This window comes from Pagrus pagrus, assembly GCF_965226575.1.
Source record: "Pagrus pagrus genome assembly, chromosome: 2".
Lineage (NCBI taxonomy): Eukaryota > Metazoa > Chordata > Actinopteri > Spariformes > Sparidae > Pagrus > Pagrus pagrus.
Window position 1 is genome coordinate 9514449 of NC_140186.1, and position 16297 is coordinate 9530745.

The 16297-nt window shown below is 41.2% G+C and overlaps 1 long non-coding RNA gene across 1 annotated transcript in view; it reads left to right on the forward strand.

Moving 5' to 3' along the window:
* Positions 1 to 16297, forward strand: part of LOC311267414 — a 93900-nt gene that overhangs the window by 61565 nt on the left and 16038 nt on the right. Inside the window, exon 3 of the long non-coding RNA XR_014623834.1 lies at positions 5093 to 5194. This is a non-coding gene — a long non-coding RNA (uncharacterized lncRNA). The remainder of the gene's footprint in view (positions 1 to 5092; positions 5195 to 16297) is intronic.

Sequence of the window (16297 nt, forward strand, 5' to 3'; positions counted from 1 at the left end):
TTTTTAGGTTCACTTCATAATGGATGGCCTCCTGTCACGTCTCCAGTGTTTGAGTCCGTATTTATCAAACGGGGTTACACCATCAGTCTAGCCGTCTGTGCTTCCTGGAGGCAGGGTATTTGTTTCTCGCCGCTGAAGAAGGGCACTTGTTTCTGACATGTTCGTGGCGCTTGTGGGGCCTGCTCTCCATTTCGCTTTGATTGTGATTTCTGAAGCAGCCCTGTTGGAATGTCTCCAACAATGGACCTGTTTAAAGTTGTCTTTAAACATGAGGTACCTGGTGAATCCAGAATAAAACATTATTCTACATTATGTACATTACACTGTCTCTACCACAGTGGCAATAAGGAGGTCAAGCAAGGTCTTTGAACTCGTAATCCCAATATCCCCAGACTTCCTTAGCAAATCTCGCCATTTCAGAGTCGTTGAGTGAGGAGAAACTTCAAAAACTTTGTGAAACAGCTAAGCCCAAATCTAAATCATTCACACCTTCTTGTGAATTCAGCATTTTACTCAATACATTCAGTTGTGTCTTTGTTGTGTGTCCTTGTAAAAAGTCTGTTTGTTGCGTCATGGTTGTACCAGCCTGTCTGCTTCTGTGTCTAAAGTGAGTTTTACTTGCCAACACTTTGCAAGTGTTGAACAAGTTTCAACTGATTTCACCATTTACACTAAATCTGTGAAAGAAGACAACATTTTATTCATAGTACACATCATTTTACAAATACAGTAAAAAGTAACAAATACAGGCTAGTTTTTTGTTGCTCACGGAGAAAGCCTCCAGACCCCCTTAAAAAAACCCATGATTTTGTAAATTGGTAAGTTGAAAGAAGCTTTACAACTTTTTGAAACTCTGTCTCTAACAAAATGATTATTTATTTGGCCAAATGTGAAACATCAAGTTCTTTATTTCTTTGTGTTAAAAAAAGAAATAGGGTCCATTTGTCCCAGTGATGTACGTTTTCACTTGCGGAGTGGTCACTCAGGACTGATGTCAACAGCAAGTCTGACCAGGGCCTATATGACTGTATTCTGCCTGTATTCTGCTATTCATTACTTTCCACTTGCCCATGGAGTAGAAAAATGCTACTCCATCTTAAAAAGTCTCCATCATACATTCATATTTATAGGAACACCACCATATTTCCCTGATGCCACTGGGTAATGCTGTGTTATTAATTATCTTTGGTTCTTAGACAGTAATGTGGAGAAAATCAGCATAAACAAGGACAGATTCTTTGGCAAAAATCAAGTCGTCAACAATGTGTTGTTTTTCAACCAGTGTTGTTTGAAAAGTTCCTCAAAGGAATAACAGATCCATCAAGTTGCCAACTGTGTGCAATCGTGATTTGGAGGATTAGACGCTGATGATTCAACAGTCCAAGTCTGGCTTTGTTCCCACCAGCAGGTCAGACATTAGTGTTTTCTATTGGCGGGAGCTGTCACAAAGTCAATCCAAAGCAGCTGCAGATTGTCTGAGGCATATCTCTCGGCAGCAGCGGACATCAAACATTAGTTTTCATTAGTTTTTTACCGAGTCCATTTGCATCTGCTCAGAGGCGATTTGTGCTGCAGCTGATTCCCTCGATTAAAGGCAGTTTGTGAAATGGCAGGGCAAGAATCAGCCATTGTGCATGGTGATTGGGGACTCGCCAACACCCACTGAATGTGGAACGTTCACAGTCAGACGAATGAGATCAAACAAAGGCCAATACTCAACATTATTTATGCCCCATTTTTGTTTATTGCTGGCCCTTACTGCTGGGTTTGAGTCGATTTTCCTGCTCACGTATGATCACAAGCTCTGATCTGACTGAAATTCATATTAATACAATATGGTGGAGGTAAGGCTGGACCGTTTATCGCTTGCATAAATTAACTTCTCCTGGTTGTAAAGGCAGCGTCACAGTAAATTGATGTAATTTTCTGAACTTACCAGACCTTTGGGATGTCTGAGTTCACCAATATGGACATTAGGATGAACAGAGTACAACTGCTGCTACTTTGCATTGATCCGGTTGAGTGGATTCAGGCATCTGATTAAGATGCCCCCTGGATGCCTCCTTGTGCAGGTATGCCAGACATGTCCAACTGGGAGAAGAACCCAGGGTAGAGCCAGCACATGCTGGAGGGATTATATATCCCATCTGGCCCAGGAGACTCTCAGGATGGATGGATAGAGTAAATGCCCTGCTAATCTCCGTACCCACAGATTCACAGGCATGGACTGGAAAACATACCACAAACAAAATCTCTTTAAGTACCATATTGGCTCAAACATAAGATGACCTTGATTATAAGAAGAACCCAACTTTTCCAACACCTGTTTGTGGAAGAAGACATTTAAATATACTAAACACTTAAAATTTCACTGAGATACATGATTTTAATACCTGTCACATTTCTTTAACTCTAACCCTAACTCACAACCCAATCGGCAGAATATATGTTGGCAATGTAGGTTTCTGCAAAACCATAGATAAGTTAAAAGTTGTATTTCTTTAGGTTGCAACTTAACATTTCTTGAGAAACAGTTTTCTGTTTTTTTTGTCCACAAATTTGTCTGGAAACTGTACCAGTGTCTCCTTAGGTATCACCTGGTGTCAAGCTTACGAATGTTGAAACACTGTGGTCACTGGCTTGGCAGCCTTGTCGCCTGTAACTATTCCATCAGCAGTCTTCGGCTGTGAGCTGCAATTACACGTGACAGATCTGCTGGTTCAAGTTTTTGAAAAAAAAGCCCCAGACTGTTGCAATATAACCAGAGAAACGTGAAACCTGTTGTTTTGATCGATTTTCTACTGCAAATCCAATGCATGATGGACACAACAATGTGACGACAATCCAGGCAGCCTCAAGAAAAGTTGTGTATTTCCATCCCTAACAGTCCTCCTCAGTGTCTCTGGCAAAAACACCAGTTAACTGGCGTAATGACTGTGGGCATCATTGTTTAAAGAGCCAAAGCGAAACCTGGAGCACAGTATTGTTAGTCATGATACAGGTGGAGATGTGGTGGTGGTGGAAACAAATTACATTGTTGGGGAAGACTCTGTTTTATTTTAAGGATAATCTTATTTATCGTACTGTGACGGTTTTTGAATGCAGATGGTTATTGCATGGAGATCAATAGAGCCAGAACAGTGAACAGTGATCCTTTATCGCCTTTATCAATAACAAAAGGATTATCACAGGTAGAAGTAACATATTTTACTTCAGAGTAAGTCGAACACGTACAGTATGGCCTTTAACCCAGAACCCTGAAAGAAAGAAAAATGCAGGGTAAAGCACTAAACAATCTTACGGATGCATAACCAACTGGTTTAAACTAAGCGCTGGGTATCCATGTACAACTTATCCCATCTACAAATTTCGTTCTTTCCTCCCACTGGTTCCAAACAACAGCCTCAGGCTCACAAACACATCTGAGTTCATGTTCAAGTTGAACTGAGGCCAAACGCAAGCTATCAGCCATCAGCGTTCAGCCACTGATGAAGGCTTCACTTGCTGTGCCATGTGTGAACACAGAGCCGAGTGATGTGAGCTGCCAAATTTCTAACTCCATTGTGGCTGAAATAATGGGGTGTCGTGGCATCTTGGGGCTGTGCCTACAATCCTAAAGCCTTAAGGTAGCAGATTGCCGCTGATCGCCTCTGCTAAATAATTACTGTCATCTCTCCAAAAAATGCAGGTTTTCAGCTTTTGAAGTGAACTTTAGTGGAAACTGAGAGTGCGCCGCTCAATCATTAAACTTATGTATTAACGACACAAAGGCTGTTATTGCTGTGACTCTTACCGCGGAGAAAAATATGCATAGATTTAATGAGCATTCCACAAAAGCATTTGTGTGTAGATTTTCATAAGCCGTATACCAAAGCAAAGCTCTTCCTCAGCTGTTGAAGTGGATACAAAACTGGCTTTGAAGCTCTCAGCCGTCTGCTCACTGAAGACGCTTCTTAGTGTTGCCGCTAAAAAAACCTGTATTAGGCTTCACACCTGTTTCATCACAACTTCTGTGTCCTCTGTCGGTTATTTGAAAAGCGCACACACAAGGCATCGGAACAATGCAGCCCACTAAAGTTACAAACACAACCGAGGAGCTGTCGATGCACACATTTACACATTGTTTGACTTAAGATGGGGTGGATGTTTACACTGACGGTCGCCAATTATCTCAGTGTGTGACAGAGGACGGCTCACACCTACACAACGCCGTCCACTAGCCTTTCTTAATAGCAGTTAGATGCATGCTGTACAGAAGGGGGTGTGATGGGAAAATAACATCTGAACGTCTCATGGAAATGTTAATGTGAGCAACACGAAAGAGGAGAGGGATAGAAAGAGCAAAACAGAGACGGTTGATCCTGTGTGGTTAAAAAAAAGGAGCAAGAGATGGCTTCGTCGTGACATATGGTGCGTCCTTTTCCTATCAGCATCTCTCACAGCCGATACAATGTCAGTCATTTGTCATTTGTCTGTTTCTTGAGGGATTTTGCTCCAAAAGAATAGTCCAAACAGCGCATGCAAATCATTACCCTAGTTGCGAAAAAAGTTCCTAATTTCTCAAAAACCATGCATATCAAACGAGAGAAACTTCTGCTGACGCTCCTTACAGCGGAAAGCCACCATGCCGAACTTTCAGATCATTCGGCAGCGCTTTGACTCCACATGAATAACAGCAGTCGATATTCAAAATAAGAACACCCCCCCGACTCTCCCTTGCTTTCCTCCCACGGGCTTTGCCTCTGATGTGCCATTGACAGGTTCATTAATTAGCTATTTAGAATAGCGACTTGCTGGCCTCCGTGTAACGCAGAGCAGAACTAGAAATAGTTCAGCAGAAGCCTGTCTGTCTGAATCGGGATTTTAACATTAAAATTTTAAGCAAATGACCGATGGTGTGTACAGTGTGCGTAAAGGGAAGGGTCATGAAAAAGGCTGTACCACCACTCTATACCAGGTTGGGGTTAATTTTGCACTACAGTCATTTGCAACTTCTGTGTAGGTAAACCTAATGCGATGTCAGTCATTAGTTTATGGACTACAGTTGTGAAGCACTGAGTCTGCCATCTTGTTTTTGTTTTTTTGGAGCCAGAAGTGACCATATGTGGATGAGAGTGGAGCAGCGGAGGATACCCTGATTGGATCCCACTGGGAACTCGATGACACACTGTGGTAGCGGCTTGACAATCACAAGGTAGCCACAACCTAAAGCACACACTGCGTTACTGTCTTTTTTACTCTAAATGGGACCAGATTTTACAAAATGAACATCATGCTTTATTGGAGAAGAACTGAAACTAGTAATTGAGACCATGAAACAATGAGAGGTAGGGACATTTTCTCATAAGCTTACATGCAATAAGACATTGAAACCAGTGGAATCACCCTCTACTGGCCATCAGACAGAATATGTAGGGCATCTGAGCAATGAAATTCACCTTTATACATGGGTGTTGAATAATACACTGATAAGGGCCAGTCTCCTACCTTATGCATACTTCATCGTACAGTATAGCTAATACTTTAGTATATTCAAGTGAATGTATGAATGCAGGGCTTTTACTTATAATGGAGTATTATTACATAGTGTTTTTGCCATATTAACTTGTGTAAAAAAAATATTTTTCTATTTTTCTATTCTACTGAAGGGCACGGGCATTACTCTTCCTCTGGTGCTTAACAGACAAAATCATTTTATCTTGGGATGTAGTGTTGGCATTTTTATGGAGCACAGTAACAGGTGTGTTCGTCCAAAATAATTATGAGCTGGCTGTGATAGTACATTAATTACTGCTAATGATACAACAACACCACATACATTTAACAATTAAAACCATAGCTGGGGGCACGCTTAATGTTACAGTTTTTTGGCATCTCTAAATTGCCATTTGCTCTGCCTCAGATACACAAACATTATATATACAGACTGCAAAATGCAGGCCTTGTTCCAGCATTAATTAGTAGCTTTGTTTCTGTGTTGAATTGATTTGAACATAACACAACCTGAACCTGGTCTAATCTGCAACTCCAATAAAAAATAAACACCTTCTGTTATGTTGTAGTTTATAATTTCAGCCCAGCTGCCAGAATACAATGTTGGCAGTTAATATTTCTGCAAACCACTGATACAAATAACTTTCATATCATGAGGTGGAGGGGATGGCGGTGGAGTTACATGCGAGAAGGCTGACAAGCCAGTGACCGCAGTTCGAGACTGCGTTGTAACATTTGTTCGTGTGAAAGCGTTTTTGGCTCTGGACAGTAGTCAGGTCGTTAGCTGTAGCCATGTCGCTAACACTGTCTTTTAAACAGCAGCGCCAACAGTAAAACCACAGGGAAACGCTGTGGAGGGGGGGTTTGAGAATTTCCACTTTATACTACTTGATTTTGACAGTAATGCAAAGCAGAACAATAAACCCAGCTTTTCCCTTGTCCAGTAAGCTACGGTATAATAACGTTTACACTCTCTGACATGTATACCTTTGTAAGTCAAGGGCAGCTCATGATCATATTCCAACTCTGAACTCATCCTTTCCATCCCAGTCAGCAGCGTGTGTGGTTTGTATGTACTGCAGGCCCTGAATTCTCTTCTCATCCCCTTTGGTTCATGTTGCACTTCACAGTATGACAGGTGTAACGACCACTTACCCTTCCCAAAGTCATAGATGTTATGAGTCAGCAAACCAATGTCATTGTGGAGGAGAGAGGCGACCGCAACCGGAGCATGCTAGCAGTTTTTTAAAGGCATGACGGTCTGTGGAAGGGCAAGCTGCAGGGGTGGTAAACTGTAAGGTAAGCATGTCAATAATTGTCACGTGTGCCTGACCATGCTGACATTGAGCGTCTCGCATCCTTTATTTTTGTGTCCGTCCGAGGGCACGGAGGGACATCAGTGTCAGTGAAATTCAAAAGGTGTTCAGCCCTTTCTGTTGATTTTGTCCTGCAGTGAGTACAATCTCGTATACAACAAGTGAAGCGACCAACAGGACACTCTACTAAGCTGAGCGCTCCTTTTTCTGTTTGCATCCCACTTAGAATAAAGCAGCACAATTTACCACATAAATGAATAATCTGCACTCGTTCGAGAGCTGTGTTTGAGAGTCGGTCGAGCCAAATAAACTGGCTAATGTATTCAAACAAATTCTCGGCACAAGATATCTCATGGCTCCAGGGCTCTGGCACAGGACTTGGTATGGATCTACTTCTGACAGGATGCCCTTGTGTTTGAGTGTCTGTGTATGTGACTGTGTGTGTGCGTGGGCATGCATGTGCATACAATGGGCCAAAGTAAGACCCAGAACAGATAGAAACTTGGCTACAGTTTTGTGCCCTTGTGTGCTGGATGAGCTTTTATCTCAACAGATCAAAGCTTTTTGTAGCCATAGTTTCCCATACTGTCAAGGACACTTGTACAGACCATCTACTTTTTGATATTTACTGCTGGTGGACGTGGATATAAAGAATGTGGAAAGGTAGTATTTTCTTGACACAAAAGGAAGCATGGGTTTTGAAAGTAAAATTTAGAGGGAAGGGTTTTCAGCTATACTTGGAAAATGATTGTACCTGTCTGGTTCTTATTCAACACCAGTGGATGATATATTAATTGGTTAAACTCATGTATATTTATAAAGATTTGCTCAGTTGATTGTAAGTGATATGTAACGTAATGATCCCCAACCTACCCATAGTGTCACACACCTGTCTTCAGGGTATGCAGGCACTTAAATCAAGGGAGTATTGTGTTAGCAGACCAGTCAAACTAACTATTTTTTATTATAAAGCAGTGTTTTGCCCTGCCATTGTATACAGTGACAGTGGTAATGGATCAGGAAGACAGAACCGGCCATATTTTCCTAAAATAATGTTAAGGTGGTGAGCAATTCCAAGAAATGTATTACCCCGAGACTCGATCCCATTTCTAGTTTTTACCCTTGGCCCTCAGAACAGAGTTACAATGGGTGGCACTTGAAATGATCTAACGCCCAATTCAGTTAATTGGCCGATGTCCCTGTGGTGTCCCTAGGCCTCAACTGGTCAAGACTGATATTCCTGTGTGCTGCCACCTCTGTATTTATTGTGCACATAGCAGGCTCTCAGGTCACCAGTCATGGAGACCTTCAGCTTTGGGCCAGGATATATCCTGCAAACCATACTGACTATGGGGGTGGTTCAGGAAGCCAATAATAGAAATTGCTTCTGCTACTTTGGTTTGCCCATATAGGCTGACTCACTCAGCCAATAATTCTTTGCTTTTTTCTTTATTAAACTTAACGTATCTAGAATACTACCTTGTTTATAGCTATGCTGCTTTTGTACTTTTGAATGGTTAATATCTTAATTCTGCCTCGAGTGTTTGAGGGCACTGTAGAGGGGCACGTTGTGTAGCAATTGCCTTGTTTTATTTTCATTTGCATGCATTCACCTGGTGCCCTTGTGCTTTGCTTATCTGTTGTATTTATTGCAGTGCTTGTGTGTTTTTCATGGGGAATCAATAGACCGAAGTAATCCCCCCTTTTGCAATCAGCTGCAGCCCCCCTCAAGTTTAGTAGTCGTCCTTTTCATTTAGATAATATTATATTTATTCTATTGTGATTCTATTGGGTTATCTTTGTTTTATTTTGGTGAGTGCATTCTAGGGTTTTTTTTAATATTGCAATATATTTTATTATATCCACAGACAGACACATAAACAACTGGCAATGTTGTAATGGAAACTTAAATACGAGTAAAATTACAGACTTTAAAATGTACACAGGTACCCAAAAAAAACAACTTAATTACAGTAATTTGAGTAAATATAATATGTTACTTCCACCCCTGCCTAAAATAGAAATACTCAAGTAAATTACTCAAGTTAAGTACTTTGTAGTTAAGTACCATTCTCGAGTAAATTTACTTAGTTGCTTTCCACTACTGCTTACATGTCACTGTTTATAACACAGCACATTTATCCTTTGCTGGACAGATCGCTTTGAAAATGCATTGGGCATAAATTAAAAATATACCCACTTCTCCAGACACCACTACACCACTGATTCCCCCGAATTAACAAAATTAGCAGGATGTCTAACATCACCTGCTGCAACTGAAAAAAAGGTGGTAGTTTTCATTTGAAAGTGAAACTGGTGAAAAAAGTAAAAAAAGAAAGATAAACTAGGGCAGATGGTATTCTCACAGTATCGGAAATGCTTCCAAATTCTCCAGGATAAAGATGGGCATTAATAGGTTTAAGTGTTAATAATAGCATCATACGTGCGTTTGTAGTTAGATTATAAGGAATTTATTAGCACTTACAAAGAAACTTGTTAACTTTAGGACCTTTCCCTCTGTACCTGCAAAAACCACAGTTACTGTAACTGCTGATGAACGATCAATAAAGTATGTATTAATCTTGAAAAGGTAAAGGTTTAACAATGACATAATCGGTAAGGTAGTTAAAATCAAAAACATATATTTGTAAAGCATATTGAAACAATTATAAGTCACTCATAAAGCTTTTATTAACTTTCTTAGGCAGTCTATTAACTGTCAGGTCTAAGTATGTATAACTCTCTTGTAATCTAACAATAAACATGTTTATACTACTATTGTTATTAACCTGTAGTTTTATGTTAATTATAAGGACTTATAAGGGCCTTATTACATATGATCTAAAGCTCATTTAAAGGATCTTAAAATTAAGCTTTACCATGCGGACAGTTGAGCTGCCTCTGTAATCCATTACCTTCATGTGCTCTTGTCTGTGGTGCCATATTTCAATTGTGTGATAAAAAACTGGGCCATGATTCTTATTTTTTGTCACAGTCGTGTTGCACACTGGAAGGAAGATGAATCGTTGCCAAAGCTGCATAGCTCTGCATCACAGACAGGGTTGTGATATTTTAGAAGAAGAGAGAGAGAGAGAAAGAACAGGAGATCTCTGCAAGTGACTCAAACTACAGTACAGCTAGCCATTAAATGAATATATCCTTTCAGCCCTGGAGGCTTGAAAGGTTGAAGGTTTAAAAGTTGGTAGTTTCATCCTTCACAGAGCAGCTGCAATGGCCGGGCTGAATTTATGTCGGTTCCTAAGGTAATACGTTTTCACGGCAGAAAAAAAGAGGATCAAAACGTCCAAAGAAACTTCTCACACCATTCCTGCAGGTTAATCCACCTCCCTTTCTGCCCCTACATATATTACGAATATGTGGCCATGTGTACAACATTTGTTACGTATTTCTTTTTGACATTTTTCTCTTGTTAGTTAATACTTACTACTCTGTAAAGCTTATAAATTTCAAAAAAAGCATAGATTTACTCATGTATTCACTCGTCGAAGCATTCCTGTTAGCAACCATCTGAGCAAGTAATATCAGCAAAATGTGCCCATACATTCTACTGTGAATCTACCACCACTACGAGTGAAATGTTGTATTGATTTCTCCTGTCAGACATTTTTAAAGTGCCGATGTGCCTTGACCATGCAACCTCTCCGTCTGCCTGAGACCTTGGTGTTTCAGCATTTACGAAAGGAGACACCTGAAGAGAAAGCAGGACGACTACCTCAAATTTAATTGAGGAGGAGTCGCCTTAAATTGTAAACATCCCACCACACTTTTCAGAAAGCTTCGGCATCACCTTTAAGATGATAGATGCTGCCCAGAGGTGCGGAACGATTTTTAATCAGAGAGGCTGATTTAACAGCACGGGCCGTGCAGGCGCATGACTTTGTAGGGATTTCTGTAAAGCTGCAAAAATGATGCGGCGCAAGTCAAGTCCTCTTAAAAACAGCTATCACTGCGACGGGGAGAACATCGGTGAGGCATTATGAGAAGAAATCACTCAAGATGTTTTTTGCCGTTAAGCAGTTTATACAAGTCGAGAACTTCTGGAGTCATTTTACAAAGTGGTCAGACGCCAGCGTAATGCTGCGCCTGCAAGTACAGAAAGCTGATGGGGTCATTTTTCACCCTCTTTTACATGCCGTTTGATGTTTTATACATATTTTAAAGTAGTTTTATATTGGCGGCAGGTGTTTCTACACGCCGTGCCTCCACACTATAAATGGTCAGATGGCGTTGTTCAATTGCTATATGTAAATGCCACTCTATGTGCCTGCAGCGGAGGGCCGCCTGCTTCCGACTGCCATTTATTCCATAGTGTAATGACAAAAATTTATGGTAAGATCGCATTAAAACTACTCGACTCCCGTGAAGCATATTTTAAAAAGTGGAACACACATCATTGAGCCTCTGGCATTTCCAAGTGGTACTATTGTCGACGAAACATGAGTTTATTCATTCATGGAGTCCACCTTCCCACTCCCAATGTGTCAAATGCAGCAGTCTGTTCAGTGGGCTTACACCTCAAAGTTTGACAGTGTAGGTGCCCCTCTGGTTTCGCGTCCCACTTATGACGTTTGTTTTTAATGTATGTAACGAAAATAAGTGAACATTATGTCACTTAAGTAACTTATTCATTATTTTAAGTACGATCTTTGCTCAACCCTAACAAAGTATTTTTTTTGCCCAAACTTAAGCAAACTGCAACCATTTGACAATGTTGCAATGTTTGTAAACTGGATGTTGAATATAATATAATTATTTCTTACTCGACAGCAGAGTCAAAACTGATGCTAGAGTGGTAGGTACAGCGTCGTAGTTTGAAGCTACAGGCCACTGACCAAGCTGCCAAATTTGACGAGTTGGGAGTGAGAATATGTTGATCTATAATGGAGACGCGAGAGCATTTAGAAATGGTGCCAGGCTGCCAGCCTGACTGGATTGCCTGGCAGCCTTCATTTTCCCAGGACATTTTCTAGTGAAAGCAAAGTCTATAGGGAGCCAATCTAAACACAGATGGTGTCATTGCTCTGTAGCCATTACAAAGTGCAATCAGCTTTTACTTCATTATGACACATTGAAGCAAAAATCTTATTTTTGCTTCATAATTTTAATGATTTGTTTTTATTATTATTTGTGGCAGTCGTTTTCTCAGTTGTTTTGTCTTGAACTAATATCATGCTCTGCAGATGCTTGTTCAAACAAAAAAAAAAACACTTTTCATTTCCTCACATTTCACCGGCACTATATCAGAGGGAGGTATAAAACGTCAAACGGCAAAAAAAGAGACGAATAATGACCTCATCAGCTTTCCATATGCAAGTCATACTATTGATTGACGGTTGCTGTGTTGAGATTGTCTAATTTTTCATTCTTAACACACTTCTTCACACACACACTTTTGTAACACAGTTCCTGCGCAGACATAAAAAGCTTGGCACCTAATCTCATCTTTGACGTATGTAACACTAAAAGCAGAGTAGAAATAAGTTGACATTCACTCCTAACTCCTAATAATGAGGCAGAGAACAGATGTCACAGCAAGTACAGCTCGACGAGGAATGAATGAAAGAAGATGGAGGAGATGACAGACGGTATCCAGGGGGATTTCTTGCTGAGGTGGTGTACATGCGCACACTACATTTTAAAGATTTAAGCCGATGGCTGCAGAATCAAATGAGGCTCGTGTCCGTGTATAAGATATAAACGCAAACTGAATATGTGCACACACTCACGTATGTGACAATGTAATTACTGCACTTTATCTGTTCATGAAAAACATGATTCAGCTGTTTATACAAAGACTGGACAGATGATGTTCTGTTCAAGTGCCTGTAAACTGCTGCTGTGTGCTGATATATTGTAGGACTGGTTACTTTTTTTTCTAAACTGTTCTTAAATTACTTAAAAAAGCATATCTGGAAGGCAAACAACCGAATGTTCTTTCGGGCTGCCAAAGACATAAAATAACACCAACCAGTGTTGCATACATGTTGTTACATAATATATCACTAAATATCTCACCTGCAAATAGATGCCTGTAGCTGGCAACACAACACACCACATAAAAAACTTCTGGGACTTTGTCCATGGAAGTAAACTGGAAACAAACAATGAGGCTGGTGGAGACAGTGAAGTGGGGATTAAAGCCCGAACAACAGTTAACTACATCAAACAGCAAAATGCATTTCAAATCAAACCATATGCTGTCTGTAAATCAGCCCAGTATCCAGAGGAATTATGTTCATGGTGGGTGGTTCAGCAGTTTACAATTTATGTCCAGTGCCAACATTCAGTGCCAGTGCAGTAAGTTGATTATGTGGCGGGGTGGAGAGCGAGGGCATGGAGGTTGGGAGGGTGGAAGGTAGAGTAAACGTCCAACTGTTATGCTAGAGGATGGAGTCCGTGTCCCGTTATAAACCAACAGATTGTCCTTGCTGAGGTGTGTGTGACGCAGTTGTCCTGTTTGTTCAGCTTGTTTCGCTCTGTCCCGTCATCGTATGTACAGCACTAAAACTACCCTAAAAACGTAACGTTGACAGTAATCTTTACCTCGCTTTAAGTTTCCTTGCCTTTAGTTTCATGAGCTGAAAAAAAAGTTTGACATTTGGGAAATACACTTACTAGCTGTTTTGTCGAGAGTGAGGACCAAACCAACATCGAGGATGAAGGGGCGACTGTTGAGTGGCCAAAATGCTGCACTTGAACACACCGAGACTACAGCTGACGACCATCTAGCTTGTACGTTCTGCACCAGCATGAGATAGTCTCATCATTCAAAAAGGGAAGCTGGAAGACTCACGACTGTGGATATACAAAACATTGAGATAAAGCAGCATTTGTGGAATATGTTTAGTCGCAAATGGCACCGCCGGTGAAGAGGCAGAGGCCCCCCAAAAAAGAAGAAACTGCACTGGGAGAAATCATGCATAATTTAGCGACAGGCTCACAGGGCTTTCCGTTTCTTTTTCCGTGTCTCTCCTTGTGCACTGATTCACTTTGCTGAACAGACAATCAGTGTGATTTCACTCACCGTCAGGCTCCTCCTGCGACTCTCCTGGCTCAGTCAGCCAAAAAGCCAGCAAGTGGCAACACAAAAACTAGGATCACAGGTGTTTGAGTCTACCGCCACCCGCCATCTATCTCCACCATCTGTTTCCCTGTTTCCAGTCTTGTGCTAAGCTCAGTTAGCCAGCTTCCTCATACTTAATATACAAACACGAGAGTGATATCAATCTTCTCATCCGACTTGTGGCAGTTGGCAAGTTGATGACGGTACTGGATGATGTATGACGGCCTGAAAGCCAAGTTACTCGCAGCAGCCACAGTAAGTTAATGTTAGCATCCCTGCAGCCAGTGCCGAAAGACCTGAGCCCTCCCTGGATGACGAAAGCTCACACGAGGCATCAACAAATGAATCGACATGTCATGTCGATTCATTTGTTGATGCCTCGTGTGAGCTTTCGTGAGCTTTCGTGAGCTTTCATGAGCTTTTCATGTAATTCATAAGATAAGTAGATAAGTTGTTAATGGAGATAACTGGCCCTTTTTCACTGTCTTGGTTGACATCAGCTTTGCATCGTTTCCTCTCTTCTCCAAGGTCTTTTAACAGCTTACTCCTTTAAAGCGATGCCAGTATTACAATGTATTTGGTGACTTAGTTTTTACAACTGAAATGACATTATGTTTACAGAGAGAGTACCCAAAAAGGTGTCGTACTGGTAGAAATTAAGAGTTGTGAATTTGACGTTCAAACATGCTGTCATTGAACATTATCCAACCAGCAGCCTTCTGTCTGGTGAGTTGGTGGTTAATCCAGTGTCGGAGCACCGCATATTTTTTAGATTTAAAATCATGACCACACCGGTGGCTTAGTAACGTCCTGCAGGGAGGTCAGTCAGAGGTAAGATACTGGAAGGACGCACAAACCCACGTGGTCACTCTATGTTCCTCTACGGTTCGAGTGCAGAACACTTTAGACTCAAGGAATGTGGCCCATTGTGGGGAAACGGTAGCTTTCCATTAGTAACATTTTCCTGAGCCTGTTTTTATTTTTCCCTCCCGTTGTGCACCAAAGAAGAGGAGAGGTTATTCGTAGGTTTATCGCAGTTCTTCTTGTCATGTAAACAGGATAATTACCAGGGCTGTTCAGTTTGTGCAGCCGTGTATAAGACTCAGATTTTTAGCTTCACTGCCAGATTGCCGGCAGTGTTAATTATTTGTGCATACAAACACAGAGAGCATTAATAATCACCAGAGCGCATTTTTTTTCATTTTTACTTGCTGGATTCTAATATAAAATGCAGTTATTGTGTGGATAATTGCGTTTTCCTGCTTCAACAAACTTCATAATCTCTTTTTAACTGCAATTACAGGCTTACTGTGTGCGGCTGTGAATACTACTCTGATTATAAGCTCTACAAAGTAATTTGATAAACTGACTAATGAACCAAATAGGTGATTGCAGCTGACTGCTCTGCTTCTGCAGGATTTTTCACTGTACGCTCTCTCAACACTTGCCACGCATGGACTGGGTGGAAAATGTAAAAGCCTCGGTCCGTGCCCTCTCTGCTGGCCTGCAATCTGCTGTTGTGTGGCTGAATGATAGGAGGGTTCTGTTGCTTTTTTGCTCACCAGCCAACACTTCAGCTGTGACCTGCTCAGGTCTGCTTTTATGTACTGCAGCAGGATATAATTTACTTCCTCACACGCCCTGCATGCACCTCTGCGTACAGAAGGTAAAGCACATCAATTTACAGATGAAATCAAGTTATACTGCCGACTGTTTACACAAAAGTGTTGACATAGCGTTTTCCTCCATGTTTAACTTCAGCACGCAGTAAGGTCTTTGGTCCTTTAAAACCTGCACCATAAATTTTATTCATCTGCATAGTGGCTCCGAAAGATTAAGATGAATGTGGACGCAGTATTTGTGAATAGCGCCGTGATGTGTTTAAGTGCACCGGGACTGAACAAAGTAATATCTCTTATGTATTAACGGACATAATGCATCATCAGCTTTAACAGCTAAACATCTGCTACACTTCCACTGCTTGCCATCATTGCCGTCGTCCGCTGTCCATCATGCGCACACTCACACAAACACACCTAACAGCGACCATTACATAACGTGTTAGGTAACGAGCACTGCCGGGCTGTTTTTTTTTCATCAAAGGTCTCCACCAATTTGACCAAATCACTCAGTGGCTCTTATCCTAATTTGACTTACGAAAATGAATGTCTCTTTTCTACAAAAGAGAAATTGCAGTTTCCATTTATCCGAACCTCACCTCTTACAAATTGCACAGTCTAAACTAATCTGCAGCAGTCTGGCTGTGAGGCCGATGCCAGACACGGAGAGCAAGGTGGAGACACGGCCCCCCTGTTCGTTTTCCATGAGGAGCGGCGAATCACTCAAGCAGAGAATGATGGGATTTTCAGTGGTACAGTTGGGTGGGACAGGAGGAAAGGTTTAA